Source organism: Choristoneura fumiferana, chromosome 14 (assembly GCF_025370935.1).
Source record: "Choristoneura fumiferana chromosome 14, NRCan_CFum_1, whole genome shotgun sequence".
NCBI classification, from domain to species: domain Eukaryota; kingdom Metazoa; phylum Arthropoda; class Insecta; order Lepidoptera; family Tortricidae; genus Choristoneura; species Choristoneura fumiferana.
Genome location: NC_133485.1, coordinates 8,994,259 through 9,018,112, shown reverse-complemented (window position 1 = coordinate 9,018,112; position 23,854 = coordinate 8,994,259). Strand labels below are relative to the sequence as shown.

The following is a 23,854-nucleotide window of genomic DNA, read 5'->3' as shown; positions in this document are numbered from 1 at the left end:
AAACTTCGTATCTTGCCGTCCCGCTAACGCTTCTATTATTTAATATGAGATCGAGTACGATACAAACTTCGATTTTCGGTATTCGTAGTAGCCCCTCTGACGCCTGCTTTATACTCCCGCTGTTTGGTTCAAATATAACAATTATGGACACCAATTATCAAGCGCTGGGATAAGATCAACTTACTTGAATGTTATTGGGATCTTATTGCTTTGTTAACTTGGGTAATAAAGGCCAATTTAGCGTCTAATCAATTATGTTTGAAATATAGGTACGTTCGATTTTTGTGATACTCTGAGTCTATATATCATTTGGGCATTGTACTTACTTATCGACAGCGAAAATAAATGTAGCTTTTGAAAACATCAATTAAATTAAATAATTTGGAATATTACTGAAATTTCCTCCCGTCAGAGTGCAGCACTAGCACAAAACCGTACCTAAACAGTTTTATGAGCAGTTAAACTATGCCGACAAAATTTAACAATAAAATTTAAATCCCATAGATTTAAAGTGGGGGTGATTTTTTTTTCTCATTCAACCCTATAGTGTGGGGTATCGTTGGATACCTAGTTCTTTTAAAACCATTAAGTTAGCTAAGGAAGACGATTTTTCGATTCAGTGATTTGTTTGCGAAATATTCAACTTTAAAGTGCAAAATTCAGGGTGGTAGTAAGTATATCAAAGTTACAAGGAAAACTATAACGGCTAAGTTTGCTTGAGAATTATTAGTAGTTTGAGAGTAAATAGCAGCCTAAGATATAAAATATATCTAAACTTGGCAGATTCCGTATAAAATACGAAAGCCTTAGAAAAATATTACTTACTTATTTTTTTCGTAATGGCTACGGAACCCTATTTTGGGCGTGTCCGACACGCTCTTGGCCGGTTTTTTTACTTTTCATGTTTAATATTTTTCATATAACCACGAATTTTTATGTCTCCGACCAGCTAGCTGGCTACGCATTGCAACAACGCAAATTAATTTCAATACAGCACCTACTTAGAATTGAGTACTAGACTATTACTTATTCTGTGGTACTAGTTAACAGCATAGTTTAAGACAACCTAAGTGACGTGTCGACCCTCTTCTACTAATGCGGTAAAGCCCTGGAGAACAGGAGGGACTGCAAAATAATGTTGACCTACTTCAAACATACAGAAGTTGAGATACCTACAACGAACCAAGAATATAAAATGATATGGATTAGGTCGTGTTGATCTATTTGATTTTATTGAAACTTTGAATACGTCGCTTTTAGAGATTTTTCTTAATTTACTTAATTATCAATTATTTTTCGTTTTGACTACCAGTGTTTAGTATATTCTATTCCAAAAAGCAGCCAGGATAAAATCACAAGCGTTTTTCTATAAGTATTCACAAAAGGGGTCATTATTTGAGCGTTTGTTTTTAATTAATTCTCGTGGACACTTTTTTGGAAAAATGGCAGAAGATTCTGAAACAGTTTTTCAGTTAACTGTTAGAAGGTAGGTACTGGAATTAGCTCAACTATCGACAACGACCTCAAAAAACTGCAGCCAATTCGTAAAAATGTGACCACGAAAGCGAGGCGGTTGAAACTCTCGAATAATAACCTAATAGTAAATTGTTTAACAAGGGCCTAAAACAAGCCATAATGACACGAGATGTTTAGCCACCCGAGCAGAGTGAGGGTGTCTATAGTTCGAGTGTCATTATGGTAGTTTAGTCTCGCGTTAAACACTCTACTTTTTACTTTGATCTGATTCGACTAATGGACATCTGTTCAAATAGCAAAAAAGCTTTTCTTTTAATTTCTTAAAGTGTCGCTTTAAATGCTTGCGTATTTACCCAATAGATTCAAAATTGAAAAATATTTTAAAACTAATTGGAATTAAAATTAATTCTTCCTTAATATAATTGAACAGATTCATATTCGTAATCATTAATTGTGTGTCACAAAATTACTTAAATCGTGTTTTTTAAATATTTTTGCAGTTGTCATTTTGAGGTTATTTCCACGCCCTAAAAATTGTCTATACACAATCACTAAAAATAGCGATAATCCTCCATTCAAAAACACCGTGTTTGGCTGTGTAGGGGTTTCCAAAGTAAATAAAAAAAACTTTAATACCTAGAGATTAATGATAGTTCCGATAGATAAAAGTAAACCAAGAAAGATAAAAGTAAATAAATGCTATCGAAATTATTCGACTGAATGTTCTTTTACAATAATTTTCTTTGAACCTGTGCAGCTGTGAAGCTGCTAAACATAGTGGGTACCTACTTACTATTTCGAGGAATGATGTACCATCGAAATCAACATCCTCTACCGGCTTTTGCCATTATATTTCCCAACACAAAGGCATTAGTAGATTAACATAAGACCTAATTACTTAACTACACTAATGAATCTTCGCTGATAAACTTGGGATCGATAATCACATCAAAATTATACATGCACGGGCACGGGTACGAACATGGTAAACTGAAGGGTCGGAGCCTAGGGTGAAAGGAGTCGAAACAATTTCATTCTACCCGTCAATTACATTAGAAATCCTACAAGAGAGTTTTTTAGGGTTGCGTTCCAAGATAATAACCTAACCTACACCTAAACACTACGAGTAGGTACTACCTAAATAACCTAAGCATTAAAATTTCATTTTTAATAGAAACTTTTTTGCTGACTGTACTTTTTGTTGACTGTACTTGCATTGTCACCCAAACTACATTTGCATACCAAATTTTTAGTCGATGCTATTAACCGTTGAAGAGTTCCGTCCTGCGGAGACGATCCTGGCTGGACTACCAGGATGTAGTGACATCCTCCATTAGCATCTAGTAGTGACTAGATTATTGTATTATCACGCGATTTACATAAGCATTCCAAATTTCAAGTCAATCTGACTACTGGAAGTTGGTTAAATTTAACTTGCACGATTTGATTACAGACAGACAGACATACAACGGGACAGGTGAAACTAAATAAAAGCTTGTAAAAACAACGGCGACCGGTCGGTGTCCCTCTCTGTCCGGCCGTTGAGAAGATTGAATTGTAAAAATATTAGGACCAATTAGGTTTTAAAATAATAATGGATGGATACTTAAATATCCGAAATATATTATTTCATTTCATAATATACAAAAACATACTTAAAAAATACGGCGAAATCTTAGCGAAATAGATAGGTACCTAAATAAATTTAAATACCTATGTACATTTACTATGTTCTGTGCCAGCTTATCCAAAATTATGTGTGTACCTATGACGGATTATGACAGAATAATTTAAAGCATCGAAAATGAACATCGTTTGCATGCTCATTTTCGGTGCTACACAGTGAAAATATCTCGGTAGATATGTACCTGCTTTTTTAAAGCGAAAACAAAATTTTATTCGCCATTTTTATTTTGTAGGGTAGGTACAGAACCCTCGTCATTCGCATCATACCTATACTTGACTGGTTTTTGTATATCGCTCAGCAAAATATAAGGTTTTCTGGCTGCGGTGTGGATGCACTTGAGTTGATTGGTCTAAAATGGCAAGGTTTGAAGATGGCCTCTGCGGCACTGCTCGCTTCGCTGCCCCTACCTGGGTCTCACTTTGGGGTTATCAGATGAAAAAAAAAACCGGAAAAAGGCCTGAGGATTTACTAATATTATGAATGCAAAAGAAACTCTATCGTCTGTCTTTCTGTTACCTCTTCACGCTTAAATTGCTGAACCGATTAAGATGAAATTTCGTATGGAGATAATTTGAGACCCTTGGTGAGGACAAAGGATACTTTTTATACCGGCACATGTATAGTTCCTGCTGGATCATGATAGATCAATTTCTGATAGACGCAAAGCTAGTTTTTAATAAATTCGTGCTCTGATGATTTCAATCCCTGCGGCCACGTGGTCCGACAACGTTGTCCGACGTATCGGATGACGGGGAATTTTGATTCCTTGATGTCCCAGTCCGACATATCGGACTATCAGGATTTTCTTTATTCCACTTAGTTCGACCTTCGGACCAAGAGGATATTATTCTTGGTTCGCGGATCGAAACAAGTGGAATTTTTAAATATCCTCTTGGTCCGATGGTCGAACTAAGTGGCTAATAAAAAAATCCTGATAGTCCGACATATAGGACAACGTTGTCGGACCACGTGGCCGTAGGGATTTCAATTCTCGGTTATCATGTGTAGGTGTATATCTTTTTTGTACCTTTTCAATACTAAAAAGATCTAAACAATCCCATATTTATCATGTCAGACGAGAGACGTCCACTGCTGGACAAAGGCCCACCTGTGAGTTCCACAGCGATCGGTCCTGCGCAACTATCTACTCTATTTTATTGAAAATACTGCGATTTCTAAAATTTGGCCGTAGGTAATCTTGAAAAGTGTCTCAAAATCCTGGGATCTCAAGAAAAATTTCTAGATAGGTATGGCAACCCCAGTCTCACTCATCTTGTGCGAAAGTGTTTGGTGAGGGACTTGTAGCATCACATTCAATGTAGATTGGTGTTGCCTGTATACCTACAAACATGTAGATATATTATGTTTTTTTGGTGAATACAGAAAACTTCTAAAGCATTTTTTTGAGTAGCAGTGTGTATGTAAGAGCTAGGAACATAAATCGGGTTTCAATACCTATTTAGAAGTGTAATGTCAGAAAAAATAAATGAAAGAAATACACTTCCAAGTATCCGACCGCCGACCAAACATAGTATAATACGTTTTATGTTACTAAAAATATTGTACCTGCCTCCTACTGATTTTTACAGGTCTAAATAAAGGTACTCAACGTTTTCTTCAATTTAGGTATCAAAACCAGATGTCAGATACAGAAAACACAAAACAGGGTCGCTAGTAAATTTTGTAGTACAATATCAGGACCTGTATCATTTGCATGGCTGCTGTATTCATCGTCCGAGACACTATGAATATTTTCAACGTAACACAGACCAACGAAATGAGGGAAGCTAAGTCGTTATGAACCTTGTCCGAAGAGCTTTAAAGAAGGGAATGGCTGAGGTCTGGCGGAGTATTTTACTACATTTTCGCCGACTCGGGAAATAATAGCCATGTCAAAAGCACTGCTCGACTGACGCAAATACTTTCCGACTGCTTGGTTTTATCACGCTTTATTTTATTGCGCATGTTTTAATATTAATTGTAAGTTTAAGTTTTCTGCCTCGCTGGGCGAAGAGTTCATGCTAATGCCCGTCAAAATGTCCATAGCCATAGCGAGTGGGAGTTGGTGTTTGTTTTCGGGCGCTATTTAATTTATATTTTGTGACAACTTTTGTATTTTAAAACCGTGCCTAGAATCAATGGCCCAAAGCTACAGTGTGTCTTAATATAAATGGCGAACAATTTTTGTCTTTAACTTTCAAATAATTCAACTTTTTTTTTTTATTGGACTGGATGGCAAACGAGCAAGTGGGTCTCCTGATGGTAAGAGATCACCACTGCCCATAGACACTCGCAACACCAGGGGGATTGCAGATGCGTTGCCAACCTAGAGGCCTAAGATGGGATACCTCAAAGTGCCAGTAATTTCACCGGCTGTCTTACTCTCCACGCCGAAACACAACAGTGAAAGCACTGCTGCTTCACGGCAGGATTAGCGAGCAAGATGGTGGTAGCAATCCGGGCGGACTTTGCACAAGGTCCTACCAAAGGTCCAAGGTGTACAAAATTAGTATGAGGTATGATACCTACATAATTACCTATATAAGTATCGCATACGTTTCACGAAAATAAATTCAAACAACCATCCTACCCTTGTTATGCAAATAAATATATTGGAATCTGAATTTTGAATTTAAACTGCCGCCCACTCACCTTAATCTGTCATCTCCCAGGATAACAGGATCAAAGGAATTTGGGCACAAATTTGTGCCTCTGGGAGAGGACAGGTTAATCAATGTTATTTTTAAACATACACACTCTCATCTATGTTTTAAACCAAGAATCCTTAGAACTAGTAAATTGTTAACCACAACAGCCGTAGGTACCTACGTAGCCAAGTTTAAAACTTTGCCATTTGTTTTTAAAACGGGAAATATAAAAACAAATCTCTTGAAGCCTGAAATGGAAGTTCGTAAGGAACGTGGGTTCAGAGTTGATTCAAACCCGTTAAAGTTGTACAAAGTAACCGAAAAGGCTTTGGAGTGGGCCTGGTCACGTGACCGCAGCGGCACGCGCGCGGGTCACGTGTCAGACCCTGTGACGTCAGAGCACCATTGCCGAACTACCGAATTTCTTAGGTACTCATGTGAATTTAAATTACCGTTTGAGTCCAAATTACCGGAACGATAACATAGATGGTTCTCGGTAGATTAAATTATTCCTAGATTCAGATTTTATTTGCATAAGTAAGAAGGACTAAAAATATACAAATAATAACAATTTTTAATATGCAAGGTCATGAAATCCCCCAGAAATTCATAAAGGCAAACTTACCCTACCAGGGAGCCAATTTTTTCGAAAATGGAAATAAAGAAAATCTCCAAAATAGGGTAGGTACTGGTGGCGGTGTTAAATATAAACTCACTTTTAAGTACTTAGATTTTATGACTTTTATTTCATCCTTTCACTTCCGCCCGGATTGCTACCACCATCTTGCTCGCTAATCCTGCTGTGAAGCAGCAGTGCTTGCACTGTTGTGTTTCGGCGTGGAGAGTAAGACAGCCGGTGAAATTACTGGCACTTGAGGTATCCCATTTTAGGCCTCTAGGTTGGCAACGCATCTGCAATACCCCTGTGGTAAATGGCATAGGCGTTAGCGGGACGGCAACATACGAAGTTCGAGTTATGCACTACGTGGTTTAGGGCCAGGCCCTATATTATTACGAAGTGCAAAATTTGAGCTTCATATCTTGCCGTCCCGCTGACGCTAATATTATTTAATACGATAGTGAGAGGGACGGTACGATACGAACTTCGATTTTCGAATTTCGTAGTAGCCCGCCAGGAAAACAAATTTGGAAAGACCACAAGGGAAATCTGTAGAATACAAAATAAATCTGCCCTACAAATGAAGGCAAAAACTAAACCAAGATTACGTTATCGTTGACACACGCCAACCACAGATTAACATCTAGAGTGAAAATAATGAAGGGCCGTCCGTAGATGAAAGCCTGAGATAGGTTCTGTCAACGTCCACCGACAGACACCCTGACAGGTCGTTAAAAGCGGCATGGGAATCCTAGGCACAATTGACAGGAAAAACTAAAAAAAGATCCAAGTGCGAGTCGGACTCGCGCACGGAGTTCCGTACAAATTGACGACGACTGGATTAGCAAAGTGGTTAGAGGATTTCACTACGAAGCTTTAGGTACGGGGTTAGATTAATTGTCAGGGCAGATATTTGTATGAATAATACGAATATTCTGTTCTCAAGTACATATATATTTAAGTTTGTATTTATCTATATTTGTTTGTTTATACGGTGCATACTACCCACCCATAGTAGTAGCTTTGCTTAATTTGGGACTAGGTCAATTATTGGTATTAATAATTGTCCCATGGTATTTATTTATATTATTTATTTGTAGGCATCTATCAATATCCAGCGTTAGCAGAGCCCCTGTCCTAAATAAACAGTACTTACCTACTCAGCGTGGGGTCATTTATAAATAAGATTTTCAGAATTTTCTTATTAGAGTGCTATAAGAGATACACATACCTACAACTGGAACCACCCTATAGGTTTTTCGATTATAGCAATTTGTATGGAAATACCTTTTTTAATCTGTATCTTTTTTAATTTTTAAATTATATCTGACTGTATCTTTTAATGAGGGCTATCGCGTATGAATTCGCCGTTAGAGGCGCTAGTGTAGCGTGAGGTCTCCAAAATCACAGAATAAATAATAGTACTAACGTAAGTTTTTGGGTGAGCTACGTGAATTTATTTATAATTAGAATAATTTTGTGATTATTTTGCATTAGCTGAAATTAATTATGGCAATTATGCGTTACGGGGCAATGAATGTCTGTGTTTTGTTTGAGACAGTTTTGTCTTTCGGAAACTTTTGTCCTACCTTATTTTTCGAACAAACCGGACTACGCAACACTGTGGTTGCTCGATATCGACAGATAGACGAACAACAAAGTGATCCTATAAGGGTTCCTTTTTTTCCTTTTTGGGTACGGAACCCTGAAAATGAATAGCAATTAAATGGAGCTTCTCATACAATAGCAAACGAATTTATATGGCTTAGGTAACAAAAAATACTTTTTCAAACAAGCACAAAATGGAATGAACGCTATTTTTGCTCCAGTGCCCTATTCATTGCGGTGTCGCCATCTGTTGAAAGTAATTTTCCTTTTGAAAATCTGACATTTTCTTTATTTAATAATAGTGTTGCTACTCGACGTTAGATGTCAGTTAGTAGTCCTTGAACAGCGTCATCTAGCTAACATTTCTATTAACAATATTAAAAGCGCTATCTATAGAAAATAGGTGTTAAACTTTCACTTGCACTTTAAATTGAGTTTCTATTCGATAATAGATGTCACTGTACTGCTTTTCTGTATAATTTATATAATGTTGCCTGCACAAATATCACAGACAGCAGGTGTTTCTTTATTTTGAATGGATAACCAAATAACAGTTATTTAATCATAATGATAATATTTTTTGCACCATCTAAATATTTTTAATTATTTATTTAAATCCTGCGAACCACAGACACACAACGGTAAGACAGCGTCTCGAAGTTTTCGAACGAACTTTTTTTAGGCGAGAATAGCACAGATTAATAATATGTAGCTAGAGATGTTCGGCGGATAGGAAGGAGCGGTGAGCGAGCGGAGAGCGGAGCGAGCGAGGAAGGAGCGTGACGCGTGTGCGGGTTGTCTTGTCAGTCGGAACGGGAGCGTCAGGATCGGTCAGGGATATTGTGATATTTTATAGTGTGATTTGTGTTGTGTTTTAATTATTAATGAAAACGCTCTTTATTTATAAAGACAAATAAGATAAAAAACAGACGTGTATAAAGACATTGCCACTGTGCTGTCATTATTTCGAGAATTGCGGTGTTCGGTCATGTGAAATTGTGTAAGTAAGCGATAATTATTATTTTCTAATACACAAAAACTATGCTTTCTTTCAGTACGTATGGAATGCCTAAGTTGCTTCAATAACCTTGATTTTATTTAGTACTGTATACATTTTCTTGTTATTTATTTTGTTAGTATTTATGGGTGAGGTCAGTCCCCTTATCATGAGACCGATAGCGGTTTGTTTGAGAAATGGACAGTTGTAATAAATAAATACTTTCTTTTAAATTCTTAGTATCGCCAATAAGTAATAAACTTATAAACAATCTTTGACGAAGCTTAATAAGTTTTTTTACCTTGTTTAATAAATCTTACGTCTAAAGTTCCGTACATTTTAAATTATATTTTTATTTATTTATTGTAAATAAAAACCTTGGATTGGTAACAAATAACGTAACATATGTAAGGTAGCCATTGTACATTTTTTTTTAGATAACAATATACTACTTACCCCTTACCTTTTACTATGAATAGTTTGTATCAATTTTTTTTTCAAAGATCTAAAGTATGTAAATAAGTTGAATAATAAATTGTAGTAAAGTAGGTATATCTGTTCTGCTCTTAACATTTATTGTAATTAGGTAAACTTGATCTTTAAACTTTGTTAAGAATGAGTCTAAAAATAGTGTTATCACAAGAGAATCATTTTAAGATAACCTTTCCGTAGTTAGGTCAATGCAAATGTTTCAATACGTTTTGAAGTTAATTTAAGGATAAAGACGGGAACAGCGACTGGGGGTAAGAGTGGCTTGTGGGCTTTTGCTTACTAGATGCTGTTTTTTCCTATCACTTTAAGGCAGGGGTCTTCAAACTTTTTGACTCAAGGGCCACACTGCACTTAATGTAAATTCGTGCGGGCCAAGGCTTTACATTAGTTAAGCAGACTTTATCTTCAGGGCGTACCTAGATACCAGTAATGCATAAGGAATGCACTTGGTTTTGATTATGTTCATCAAACTAATTACTAGTTACTTGTAGCTTTATAAAATCAGATCCTCGAGCCTCCAATGTGCAAAGCACCGCAAGCTAGGTTCCTATCTTGTCAGAACCTTTTTTTTTGTCTTTTTTTTTTGAGACTGAACAGATGATCATTTCAGCCTCTTGGGTGCTCGCTCATTTTTCCTACGCAAGGGACATATTAAAAAATTGGTAAATGCAAATGGCTTTGTCAGATGTTGACTCTGAGAGCCAACAATTGACCTGGCCATTGTGCATGGGGCCCATACCCCCAAGTACCCTTCTCCTCAAGTCTGAGTTCCGAGCACATTCCAAAAACAAATGTTGTCAGAACATGAATCGAGACTCATGGCCTCTCCCGTTTTCTTTTTGCGGGCCGGATTAGAGGGGCTTGCGGGCCGGACTTGGCCAAACAAGGCAAATGAAAGGATAAATTTCAGATAAATGTCAGTTAATTGATGAATCTTGGCTACTTCCTGTTTAGCTTAACTTAATTGTTAAGTTTCTCCTAGTAAAATGTTACAATTTTGTAGAATTGTAGCACTTGTAACATGCCTAGTTTTACAGAAGGACCTAAGAATTTCTCAGTTGTGTGATTTTGGGAATTATTTCAATACATTTCGGGGCTGATTAACCATCCATTGAATAGTGTTCAATTGACGGTTAAATGTGATGCCGTCTCTATTTGTTTTGTTTGAAAAGACGGAGATGGCATCACATTTAACCGTCAGTTAACACTAATCAATAGATGGTGAAACAGCCCCTTAAAGTTCTAATTTAATTCAAAAAAATTGTACTCCACATTCTTCATAGTAGTAGGTGCATTTGGTAGTTATTACACATAATTGGTTTCTAGACTCATGTTATGAGATTAATAAGTAATCTCATGAAATTAACTGAACACTAAAACTGACAGTTATAACACATTCCTAGTATATGACATCATCTGATCATCATCATATCATAAACATAGTTTGCAGCTAACCATTGTTTCTTGTAAACCATATTTTTTTACCCCACAAGACAGGCCATGCCTAGTGTGGGGGTCAGCACATGTATTCTGCGTCTTTAATATTTTTGGAAATACACTATTTGTATCTATTTAAATTTATTTTACAGTCATTATTTTCTAGATAAAAACAAAGTTTTGGAATTTTGTGTTAAATAGTTTTCTCCATTTTATTTTTTACACTGTTTCAGTATCACTGCTTAGGCCTGCCTCCTCTCAAGAAACAAATGGTGAAAAAATGGACATTAAAAGTATTTTTTTTTTATAAATTAAGTTGGACTATTTTATCAGATCCATCAAAATTATCACCAAGTTGGTTAATGTATTGTCGAGGTTGTACTGTAAAACTAGAATGTTAATTAATTTAGCTTGAGTCCTGTTGCTTTTCTTCATGTTCCTGAAAATAACAAATGAGAAAGAAAAAGAAAACTAATCTTTTGTTATGAGTTCCGAAACAAATTAGCAAACAGAAACAATAGACTAGGCTGACAAACAAAGTCAGAGAGTTGAGGCTTTCTTAAATGAGTACATTAAATAATCGTTACTCTATACTTCAGTGTATATTCAATCAAATAATGCTAGAATATTTTAGCAGGTCATTGGATTATTTTCCCTGATGAATAAGGTTTTTCGTGGAGTTTTTTTTATGTTAATCAGGCCTTTCACAAACATTGAACATTAAAATATTCCATAATAATTTGAATACAACTTGTATATATCTGTTATCTAATATGTATTTTAAGAAAGCATTAAAAAATTGGAAACCCATGTTCTTTTGATATGCTGCTCTGTCCACCATTGCATTACTTTTTCATATCATAATCATACTTAAGAATTTAACGTACAGAATGGCCACGCTCCGCCCCGCACCGGTTCGAGTTACCCTACCCCTCAAGCGCAGATTGCAGGAAAACCGCAGGAAAGCAGTCAGGTGCGCAAGCACCGCGATGTTATGTCGGCCGGACGGCACTAAGTTCGGGAGCAATAATTTGCGAAATGGTAACGGTACCCTACCTACTTCATTTTATAAATAAATAATGATTTCTGAAATTATCGCGATTAATACATGAAATAACTACCTACCGAATAATTCGTTTAGGTTTGTAGTCGTAAATATATCTATTGTAATTAAAATAATAATGCTTAAATACATATTTTAAGTAGGTTTAAATAAATAGGTAAGATTAACGATTACATTTATTTGCACATATCTAAGCCATACCACACGGCGGCCACGACGTACATAATACGCGTTCTTGAATCTACATACGCACGACGACGTCTGTACACGCGTCAATGTGTGCGTAAGATACACAGGGCTGACTATCGCACAAACCTAGTACTATAAGTACATTTAAAGGTACAATACAATACAAATACAATACAAATATTCTTTATTGATCACCAAAAGCAGTACAGAGAAGAGACATTACGAAAATAGAAAAATTCAGGTAAGTAAGTATTCAGGTAAGGTTTATAATATGTAGGTATGGCTTAGATATGTGCAAATAAATGTAATCGTTAATCTTACCTATTTATTTAAACCTACTTAAAATATGTATTTAAGCATTATTATTTTAATTACAATAGATATATTTACGACTACAAACCTAAACGAATTATTCGGTAGGTAGTTATTTCATGTTTTAATCGCGATAATTTCAGAAATCATTATTTATTTATAAAAGGAAGTAGGTAGGGTACCGTTACCATTTCGCAAGATTATTGAGAGACCCGTGCGGCCGACATACATCGCGGTGCGCACCTGACTGATGATTTCCTGCGGTTTTCCTGCAATCTGCGCTTGAGGGGTGAGGTAACTCGAACCGGTGCGGGGCGGAGCGTGGCCATTCTGTACGTTTCTGGTTGGTTGATTTCCGTTAACTTTAAGGGAACATTCAGGTCAAAGGAATTCAATTTCTCCAGGAACTAGTGTGTTTGTTGTATGTGAGCATCCCTTATTATTATTTTTTTATTTAATTTTGTTTTGAACTGATTATACAACTAAATATTCTGTGAATATTTTAAATGTCTACCTGTTGCCGTTATTAATATCAAGTAAATAACGGCAAATACATCACGTTTTTTGTATGGGAGCCCCTCTTAAATATAAATTTATATTAAGTATTCTGTTTTTAGTACCTATTTGTTGCTATAGCGGCCACAGTAATACATACCTATTCTGTAAAACTATCAAGTGTCTAACTATTGCGGCTCAAGACATAGAGCCCTGTGACAGACGGACAGCGGAGTTTCAGTAGTTAAAATGAAATACCCGGCTTACAGGATAAGGCTCAGCTGGAAGTAACTTACAGTATCACTGTAGCTCAACTAACATTCACTTGTACGTACTTGAAACACGCTATGGATCTACCTGCTTCCTACGTATTCTACCTATTAAGGAACGGGTATTAAGTAATGGTACCTTAAGTATGTTACAACCAGTTGGGCCGATATCTTAAGAGCGTGGGTGAAGTGGTCACTGGGCAGTGGGCACTCGGGACATTCACCGGTCTTGGAATGATTTCTTTAGGGACAATATTATTATAATATTATTCGCATCTTTGGAGTTATGGGGTACTGATACTGACCAGGACCACTGAGGAACATTTTCGTAATAAATGCTTTTGTTTCTCAAGCTCACGCTTTTATGTACAATTGAGTTGTGAGACCTTGTTTATTGTTAAATTTCACAGTTCTATGACCACGGAAAACGATACGATGTTTGATTCAAAATTATCCAATTTAAAACACTTCCTTTTGATCACTTGAACGAAAGACTTGATTTTTCTTATAATTGGAAGACGTTATAAGAGGCCCTAAGAAGTATTTTGTATTAATTTGAACTTAATACCTTTTCTCGTTCCTGGGAAAATAGTGGTGACAGATGCACACGCGCGCGCATGCCCGTACGAACAACGAAGTGATCCTATCTCGTAAGCTCCCATGTCTTAAATTTAGGACATACGTCAAAGCAACTGTCACCTCAAAATCATATTATAGTTCCACATACCTACAGTCGTAAAGATCACTTTGTTTCGTGACACACCAGGCTGACTGTTTGTCTCATAATTTGATTGTCTTGAGATTCAATCTGTCAGTGCATAGTCAGTTTCCACTGTAGGAACTAATTGGAACGCGTACGTTTGCCAGCATCCAATTCTGTTCACTTTTAGCCATGACAGATCATCGCGAGCGTCGGCTATTGGCTCAACACTTGCCTTAATGGAGTTCATTGCACTGTGGCATACCTATTAATTTGTTACGATTTGAATAATTATGTGCACCAGTTGGAAACAGAACACTTAGTTTTGTGAAGCATTTAGTGACAAAAGGAGCTTGGTTTATTTTGCTTAAATAAAGAAAATATTGTACTAATATTACCTAGAAGAGATGGCATAGAACATTATATTTGTTTTATAAGTCTTTATTATACATTTTTATTTTTAATGAAAGCCTGACTATGCATTTTCATCCAACCTATATAATGTATACCTAATTTCAGGTCAAATCGACCACTAGAAGTGGCCAAAATGAACGTTTGCAAGATTTGAAGCAAATAAACAAACCAACAAATGTAATATGAGGTAAAGTTACATTAAAACATGTAAAAATCAACATAACTATGAACACGACAATGCCTTTCAGACACTATTTCGAAATATAATGTATATAGTACATGGTCGACCGAGCTGCTAAAACTCTAAAATACGCGTAAAATCGTTAGAACCGTTTCCGAGATTCCCGAAATACATAAATAGGTATACAAAAGTTTAAAGTTTAAAGGTATAAGATAAGATATAAATAGGAATCCTGGTTTGTGTAGGCCTTGTAACTTGTAAATTGAAAACAAAAGTCAATTTCAAAACAGAATCCGTTTGTTGTACATAGCAACAAGGTGCTAACAAACAGCGCACTCAGTCTTCAATACTTGACCCGTATCCATAAAGCATCCATTCCTGGTCCAATTGCGCCGGCCACGTTTGATGCAACATCATCTGCGGTGGCCTTAATTCAGAATGGATCGGCGGAGCACATTCGTTTATGGACAGCATTTAATTGGCCACAATGACCAGGATGACAATGTAAACGAGTGGGCCGGCCACGGGATTGGCCGCAACGGCTCTATTACGCATCCCACGTAATTGTTATTGTTATATTCTATGTAAACACGGTTGCCGGGACACTCATGAATGTCATCTTTATCGATTGTTGGACTAAAAACAACCTACCACCGCTCTCGCTTTAATTTATCACAGAGATATTGCCCTTCAAACGGGCTCGTATTCTTGCGATTGTTTCTCCCTTATCTTCTAATGCAGGGAAATAATTCGAAATGGAGATTCTATGTGAATATCTAATCTTTCTTGACTTTCCTTCCTTATTTATTAGATAGCGGATAAAAAATCCACCGGTATCTCAAGGCTCTTATTTTACTTGCCTATTATTTCGGAAAAAGTACGATCATGTGTATTAAAGATGTTTCTTATGGCTACTGTTTGTTTATTTTATTTGGCTTTAATCGAAAATCGGATGGTCGTCGCGTGGTGTTTATTTCATTTATCTTCTAATGAATATTAAACAGTTTTATCTTCAGCATCAAAATTCGAAATAAAAAAACAAGATACGTTATGACTTTTAATGTGTTTTCTTAAAACTAATTTAACCGCTTGCGTTCGTAGTAAAATATTGAATAGGTTTAGATGATTTTAAAAAATAAAGCTAAGCTATACCTCACTTTATCTAGGTCAGTTTCATTTGTTGCATTACGTGAATTCTACATTGTTTTGTTGCCAAATGACAAATATAGACTGTGTGTCAGATATTGTCCACGTGGACAGGACGTTGACACCAAGAGGGGTTACCGCGGCATATTATAAGTGGCCAAGTAATGACTTCGCGACAAATCTGGGTTTCTGACCGAACTATTGTATTTCGCATTTCGTTGCTGTATAGAAAATTGACACAGCACACGTAATTTGTCACAGCTGCGGTCTAAATATATATGGTTGTTTGAGCTACTAAAGTCTTAAAGGGCCGGAACAACGCTTCAGATTCGCCGTGTTTCAACCGGATCTATTCAGTTACTTATAAATCGTTTTATTTTTACGTCTGTCACCTTTCTTCTAAAATCCAGTCGCGATGACTGTGTTGAACACACTTAAGTCCGAAAAAACTAAAATAGCTTTTGTCTCAAAAAATCACGCTGTCATTTCCTGTGGGTCAAGCTAAATTTATATTTGAGTTAGATTAGAAATACAGACAGTTTATCAACTCTACATTGATATTTTGGTATTTTGGCGACCGGATAACCTAGTGGTTAGAGAACCTGACTTATTTACCTGACTAACAAAGTTTGAGTTCCCGAGTTCGATCCCCGGTCTGAGAAGATATACCTACCTAATGTATGAAAAATACGAATGTTAATATCATAAATGTCTTCGAACCTTGGGTGCTTGATATATGTATTAGAAGCAGGTATCTATCTATTTAAGTATTTTTATGCGATGCCTATATAGTAACCATAACAAGCTTCGCTTTTTTGAACTGGATCAATTGGTGTTAATTGTTTCGTGCTACTTATTAATTCATAGTTAATTTTACCGCTGTCACGTATTGACTACTTTATTAACATCATGTACAGTCGAGTTCATAAATTTTTGCTCACAAGTTGATGAACTCGACTGTACACGCCTGATGTAAGCCGTGATAATTATTTATTTCCAGACCGAAACATGTGATTAATCTAAGTTAAGAAACTTTTTAATATTTTTATGTTGCGAGTTGAGACGTGTAATGCATGTGGTCCACATGTGTTCATTCTTCAAAATATGTCAAAGATTTTATTTTATTTGTGTTTTTTCCTTCCTGTAGATTCATTTTGTACCTCACTTATCGCAATCCCTGCAAGTCAGCTTAGCTTTAACCTAGCGAAGACACGCTTTTCCCATTAATTAAGGTCTTTCTTGAAAAATTCTCGAGTAAAGTTTGTACCCGAAGGTGGAATGTTAATTTTGTAAGTACACGAGTACTCCCAGAAATTTATTACTGCGCCTCTCATAAAGTAGGGGGGGGGGGCGTATTTGATGCCTCCAAAGTGTTGGTACTTAGAAAATATTAAACGCATAGCACGTTTGTTCGAAAAAAAATTTTTTTTTGTTACTCCACGGAAATTGTGTTTCTCATTCTACTTGGGAAGGCGTAGTAGCCTAGTGGTTTGACTTGTCCTATGGCCTCTCAAAGTACAGGGTCATGGATTCAATTCAAAAGTCGACTTTTCCGGGATTAACGTGCGAAATTACTTAAAAAAATTGTCATGCACATTACGGACCAAGGTAAACATCGTAAGAAAATCTTCACAAACCTGCGGAAAAATTCAATGGTGTGTGTGAAGATGAAGATGAAGATTTTGCTAGGGAGTATGCGAGAGCGATTTAACAAACACTTCTAAACCCACATATACCTACCTAGGCATTGTACGTATCATAGCGTACCGGGATTGCTGAGCTACTCGCCACTGTTCAAAATTTACCGAGTTATACATTACAAACACGTAGTAAAATTTACATTAATAAACCAGAATAGCATTAAACGGCCAAATTTATGAACCAGTGACAAGTGGCTATTCGCGACTGTACAATGTAGTACATGCTATTTTTTTCTCATTAGGTACTTACCAAAATAATCATCTATTTATGATAATATGATGCATCACTTTTGCGATAGCCAGAAATAAAATTAAGTAAACCCAAACATTGCGTTTTGCGCGGGCGGCGCTGGCGCCGGCGTTAGGTGACTCATGCGCCGATACACATACGAGGTTGATAACACCCGACACTGAATGTCACGATTCTGTTTGAGCGTAGGTACTGTTGTTCGACTTCCTTGTTGACTTATCGCGTCACTGCCATGGTGATCAACTTTAAAGTATAAGTACTTAACTAATATTATGTACTTGCTTACCAATTATGTAATTATTAATCCCACAAAAAAACATTTTCATGTAAAATGTTGCCAAGATCTCATGTAGAGCCAAGCTTCTAACTCTACACATCCTAACTACAAGGCCTAACTTCACAAACTCTAACCTTGTCAAAATATGTGGCAACACTCTGTATACGAAATAACCTCTTATTGTATTGATCATTAAGTATTAATTGTGGTTTCTGAGAACGGTGTTTACCAAATTTGGTATATTTTAAGGCCCGTAGTGTCGATTAAATAAAATGAAACCAAGTGCTAGTAGGACTCACGCGTCAAGAGTTTCGCATTACCTTACAATTGCTATTATTTATAATAATCGAGAGAAATACTGAATAAACAGACAGTATATTGCGTCCGTCCAACTCGAGCTAGAAAAGTCCCGATCTCTACTTTGTTTCTAAAATAAACTCTTCTTATTAATTAACCCAAGGAATGATACTGGCTGGTGCTCAATCATGATAAGATTAAAAAACCTGTTCGTAGGTTTAACTTGTATATGTTAATAATAGAAATCCATTTCCTTTCACAGCGACCGGTAAAACTTGGTGGTACTTGCTAGACTCCCAGCTAGGTCGGTAACGAGTCTCGCTAGATTAAACTAGGAAAACTTTTGATTACTCGATCGGCATGCAAGCGGTATTCGTGACTGATGTATGTACCATCAACCAAATATGTGGTATATTCCCTAAAGCTTATATAGTATCGTTTGTATACCCTAAAACAACAATGTCGATAAGACTGGTCTGTCAACTTGAAAGTTCGACATTTTATTTGATAGGACGTTGTTTAAAAATATATATTATTTGGCTGACGGAACAACAAACGCAATGTATTATTTATTTATCGTACCGCAGTATTATAAATGCGAAAGTTTGTGTGTCTCTGTCTTTGTAAACAGATGAAGGATTTGGATAAAATTTAGCACACTGATAGTTTATGACATGACAATTCATGTGTTGTGTTAGTACACAAAACATACATTTATCTCGAAAAAGTAAAGAGTTTCGCGCAATAGCGATAAACGAATTCTTTTCTAGTAAAAACTTATTTAACTTTACAAAAGTGACACATTTACAAAATGCCATTGATTTATGAATGTTCAAAAGAACAAGACACATACCTACATAAATACGACGAATAATATTTATAAGTGTATCTCTTCTTACAATAAATGAACTTTCACAGTATAAGTAAACACACAAACAAAACTCGTAGAATTAGGCAGAAAATAGATTTACACCTCTGACGGTAGGTGCAGGCTCAGCATTCGCTAGTTTTGATTTCCAGCGCTGGTTTTCAGTTGTACCCTTTGTCAATGGTGGCCGTAACTAAACTAAGAAAACAAAAAAAAAACACTGATGACTGATATGTATTCCAAATAAAGATTTAGAGCTAAGAGTTATGACCTTGTAATTCAGTATGCCCTGAAATTGAATCCTTGACTCGATTACAGATTTTGAATGAAAGTAATCAAAGATAAAAAGTTGTACATAAACTATCGCGTGTACAAACATTTGCGTGTGGCCTACATTAAAACTGATAGGCGTGATACGGCGATCTCATCGTTACGGCATTCAAACTATGTTGCAGATAAGCTTGTAACGGTGAAAAACACGAAAAAAAATCCTCGAAATGCTTAGGATCCTGTTATAAAAAACTTGCTCTTATCCTTATTCCTTACATGCTAACCCTCCGCCTTTGTTATCTTTAACATTTGAATAAAATAGCTGTTCCGAGAATTAAGAAACATCTCTTACCACTCGTATAGTGCCGAGTTGTGTAATTCGGGTTGTATCCTTGGCGCCGGAACTTCTTAATAATATCTAATTTTGTACTGCGCAGCTCCCCGCTTAATGAGGAACGCGAAATTATGAATCCGGACCTCTCAACCCTAATGGAGGGTAAACTAAGCACACCGTTTATCTTACCTTATAATTCGAGCCATCATTTGACCCAAAAAAGTATTCCAAGAAAGTGGCCCGCTTTACCTACATCGTAGTCGTCGACGTAATGTAACAAAGCCAAACTAATCTTATTGAAAAGTTTATTAAAACTTTCGGTTCTATTCAAGTCACGCACCTTCTATCAAATATTCAGCGAATCTCAGAGTAATATGTTAGATTATTCGAAGGGAGGCTCGCAGACAATCCCGATGCGTCCCTCCATTTCCATCCACTAGGGATAAAGTAAAACGTCTACTGGCTTGCTTTGCCTCGACCCCCCTGCATCATTTATAATAATAACTCCTCTAGCGGACGCTTTAACATCGCACCTCGCAGACACTCTACTTCGTACTAGAAAGTGAAGAAAAAACATTTTTGTGAGAGCCCTTTGTGCAATGGCTTCTTTAAGTAGTGCTTTAGAAATCCGATCCGAGCTTTTTCCTTTTCCTAAAAAAGACCCACTCAGGTGAATTAAAAGTCAAAATTTGGGACTGTATTATTTACAATACCTTGCGCTAATGTATTTAAAAAAACGTTACCATGGTAAGTTACGTTATAATTTAATGTAGTCTGCATATTTAGGAATATATCGAACTATGAAAAAGTGACCAATTACCCCTTCAAATAGGTATTATCATGACACAACATCGTCACACCGTCGACCTTTTACAAATGGCTCTTATTAGTTGCCATGAATGTCGCCGTTCCATTTCCTATACTGATCTAATAAAGCTTTATAGAGATGAACGAGAATAGGGTGTGATGGGGTCAAACGTGAATGCCGAAGTTAGGCTATAGCTGTTTTTAGTGAGCCCGTAAATACATCAAACGTGACTTTATCCATAACATTATAATTATTAGGTGAATATATTTTGAAATACCGGAACTAACTGAATATTACTGGAATAATTCAAATAGGTACTAGGCAAACCACAGTTACCAAAAGTAACACCACAGACCAAAGCTACTGAAATTAATGACAAAGCATTCCTTAGGGACACCGACAGATATAAGAGAAATGTAACCGTTGAAACATTTCCAATTTGGAGAATCTATGTCTTTGAGGAAACAATAAGATCTGAGTGACAGGGGAAACTGGGTTAAACTAACATTATAGGTACATGAGTTTCCTGTAATATTTTATAACTACTACTTTCTGTCTTATACCTACACATGAATCTTTTTTAAATAGGTTGTTATTTTATTTGACACAAATTTTTGTTGATGACCTTTTGCTCATTTTTTGTTATTAATAGTTTATTAAGACAAATTGTACCTGCCAATCGAATATTATTCATAACAAAAACATTTAGAAGTAAACAAGTTCAGCTCATTGAGATTGATTTAACAATTTGAAAGCCAATCAATCACAAAACGCTACATTTTCCGAATAAAGCCGAACAATAAACGTTCAACAAAGTAAATGTTAAGTACATACTTCGGTGTCTAAAAACAATTCCTTTAGAATTATGAAGCATGGGATTAGGATCGGCTTTGCATTTAAATATCTACTTATCTCCAGAAATGAAAGAGATCAATTTGCTTACAATGGAATGAGAGCTTCTTAGGGCTGTTCGAGTATAATTTTTACCCACTGTGGCCATCCATACTTTATGACTATGACACTACCAATGTCATTACGATTTTACTTATATTTCATGGTTATGACGTAAATCAGACGAAAGTGTAGGTACTAATTAATGGCAAAAACAACGCACCAACGTAATGACCTGTTATGGCAAAGCAATTTCATGCCATATTGTTAGATAGCAATCAGAGGGAGTGCTCGTCCTACCTGTGATGGTTGTAAACTTAGGTAATTAGTAATTACTAGTCCACTTGGATTCAAAATAGGTATTTCAGTTTACTTACATGTGGCGCGTTAACCTATATTTTGTTACAATGTAACGTGTAAGTATATAGAATAGAATAGAATAGGTTTTCCTTAGTTTAGTAGCGTGTCCTCTATCTCTTATCCATCACCGTTATTGTCTGGTCTATTACTATATATGTTTATTCTATCGAGATATTTCCACGAAATATTATCATTTCGACGTTCACCTAAAAAGGTCTTCAATAAAAATGCTCCGCCGAAAACACTTAACGATTGTCATTTGTCTCCAGGTCAATTGTCTCCTGAGTCTGATTGAAGCGTTCGTCATTCTTTTAAGGTAAGCTTACTGAACGATAAAAATATTGGTCTGAAATTCTATTTAAAGTTATTAGGTTTCGTATTTTTCATTTCGCTCTTGAATATTAATAGGGAAGTGTTTGGATAGTTCATACTAAATTTCACGTGTACTTAACTAAGAAGCCAGGCGAATTTTAGACCGTGCATTTTAGCACAGGAAAACTACTTACTGGTAAGCAATTAATGAACTTAAGGCAATAGGCACGCTATTTGCCAGTGCCGAAATGTGACCATAGCATTGGCTTTTTCCTAAATTCTATTTCTGCTTCGAAAAGAAAAAGCACAAAAATGATTAATTATAATATTTAACTGTTCTCTATAGAACTTATATCCGCTTTCCGTTCACAAATACCTTTTATGGCATATTATTTAATATCTGCCTCCCCCATTGGGGAATAATGTCGTAAGAATCTGTATGTCGATATCATTTTCCAGTATAAGAAAAGTAGTTATTTATATAATTCTCAGGTTAATCCTCAGCGAGACTTTATTAATAATTTAAGGATTCCCATCTCGAGCGCGTTAAGCTTTCACCACCAACGTAATACGTTCCCCTGGGAGAATGTTTAGACTAGACAGTCGAGGGATTACGTCAAACCAGCACTTTGATTACGTCGTGTTAATTTCGTGAACTCTGTTTGCTCTTGGGATTGGTTCAGCTGGATTCAAATGCACATGATCTGTTATCTCACAAAAAAAACCGGCTCATTGCAAGTCGGAATTGTGCACTGAGGCAACCTACCAAACACCTACAAATTTAAAAACTGTTAAATGATAACTTTCTATTTCTATGTAAATTTTTATTCGCGCTTTTTCTTTATTTTATATTGGAGGGTTTCTTTATATTGGCAGAAAAAAAGCCGTGGTGGCCTAGTGGTTTGACCCATGGCCTGTCAAGCAGAGGGTCGTGGGTGTTCAAACGCGGGCTCGCACCTCTGAGTATTTCGAACATCAGGTGCGAAAAACTGCATTTCAAATTTAGCACGAGCTTTACAGTGAAGGAAAACTGGGCTCACGTGTACTTATGTATTTTTTCCGCTTAGGAGTCCCACCATTTCATTTATTAACTCGGAGATAGTGAACGAAATATCGACGTTCGTTTGTCTTCCCTTATGTAGAACCACGCCCATGCGCACAGCGCTGACAGGTCGCTGGAAACTCAGAGTAACCATTTACGATAAAAGTACAGAAACGGTACCGCATAAGGTACATTTTATCATGTACCGTGTGCCAAAAAATCCATGCCGTTACAAAATATGGTAGATGATTTTTTCCATATTGTCAAAGAACAATGTTGTATTTACAGATCCAGACATTCATCGTTATCGCGGGAGCAAAAACGATTTGACAGTACTGAAAGATTATGACAAATACCTAAGCAATAACAAAAGTGACACTTAAATCGAGCAACATTTTATGCCTACGAGTTCAAAATTTATTAACTTTATTTCTAACATCAGACCTCCATACTTGGCTCGCAATCGCAACGCAAACTCTTCAGTCACTTTTCCTATTTGACATTGTCATTTATTAATTTTTCGTAATAATAATTGTGTTCACAACATAATTACCGTGTGCTTTTAAAAATGCCGCGAAGGAAAATAACGTGCGATGATTTTGTGGAGTTGTGGATAAAGTATTAACCCGAATTACAGGTTCGCGATACAAAATTATAGTGCTCTAAAAGTGCAACGTTAGTTTCCGTCAAACAAAATCTTCCGTGGAACGAC

General features: G+C 36.3%; 1 protein-coding gene across 6 annotated transcripts in view; it reads left to right on the top strand.

Annotated features, from left to right (window-relative positions):
* Nucleotides 1–8,754: 8,754 nt before the first annotated feature.
* Dg (Dystroglycan) overlaps nt 8,755–23,854 on the top strand; it is a 97,094-nt gene continuing 81,994 nt past the window's right edge. For 3 of the 6 annotated variants that reach the window (XM_074097620.1, XM_074097623.1, XM_074097617.1), the window contains exons 1-2: nt 8,755–9,038; nt 22,058–22,104. The gene's annotated coding sequence lies outside the window, so the exon portion shown is untranslated. The remainder of the gene's footprint in view (nt 9,039–22,057; nt 22,105–23,854) is intronic. The other 3 variants (XM_074097624.1, XM_074097622.1, XM_074097619.1) reach the window with 2 other exon arrangements.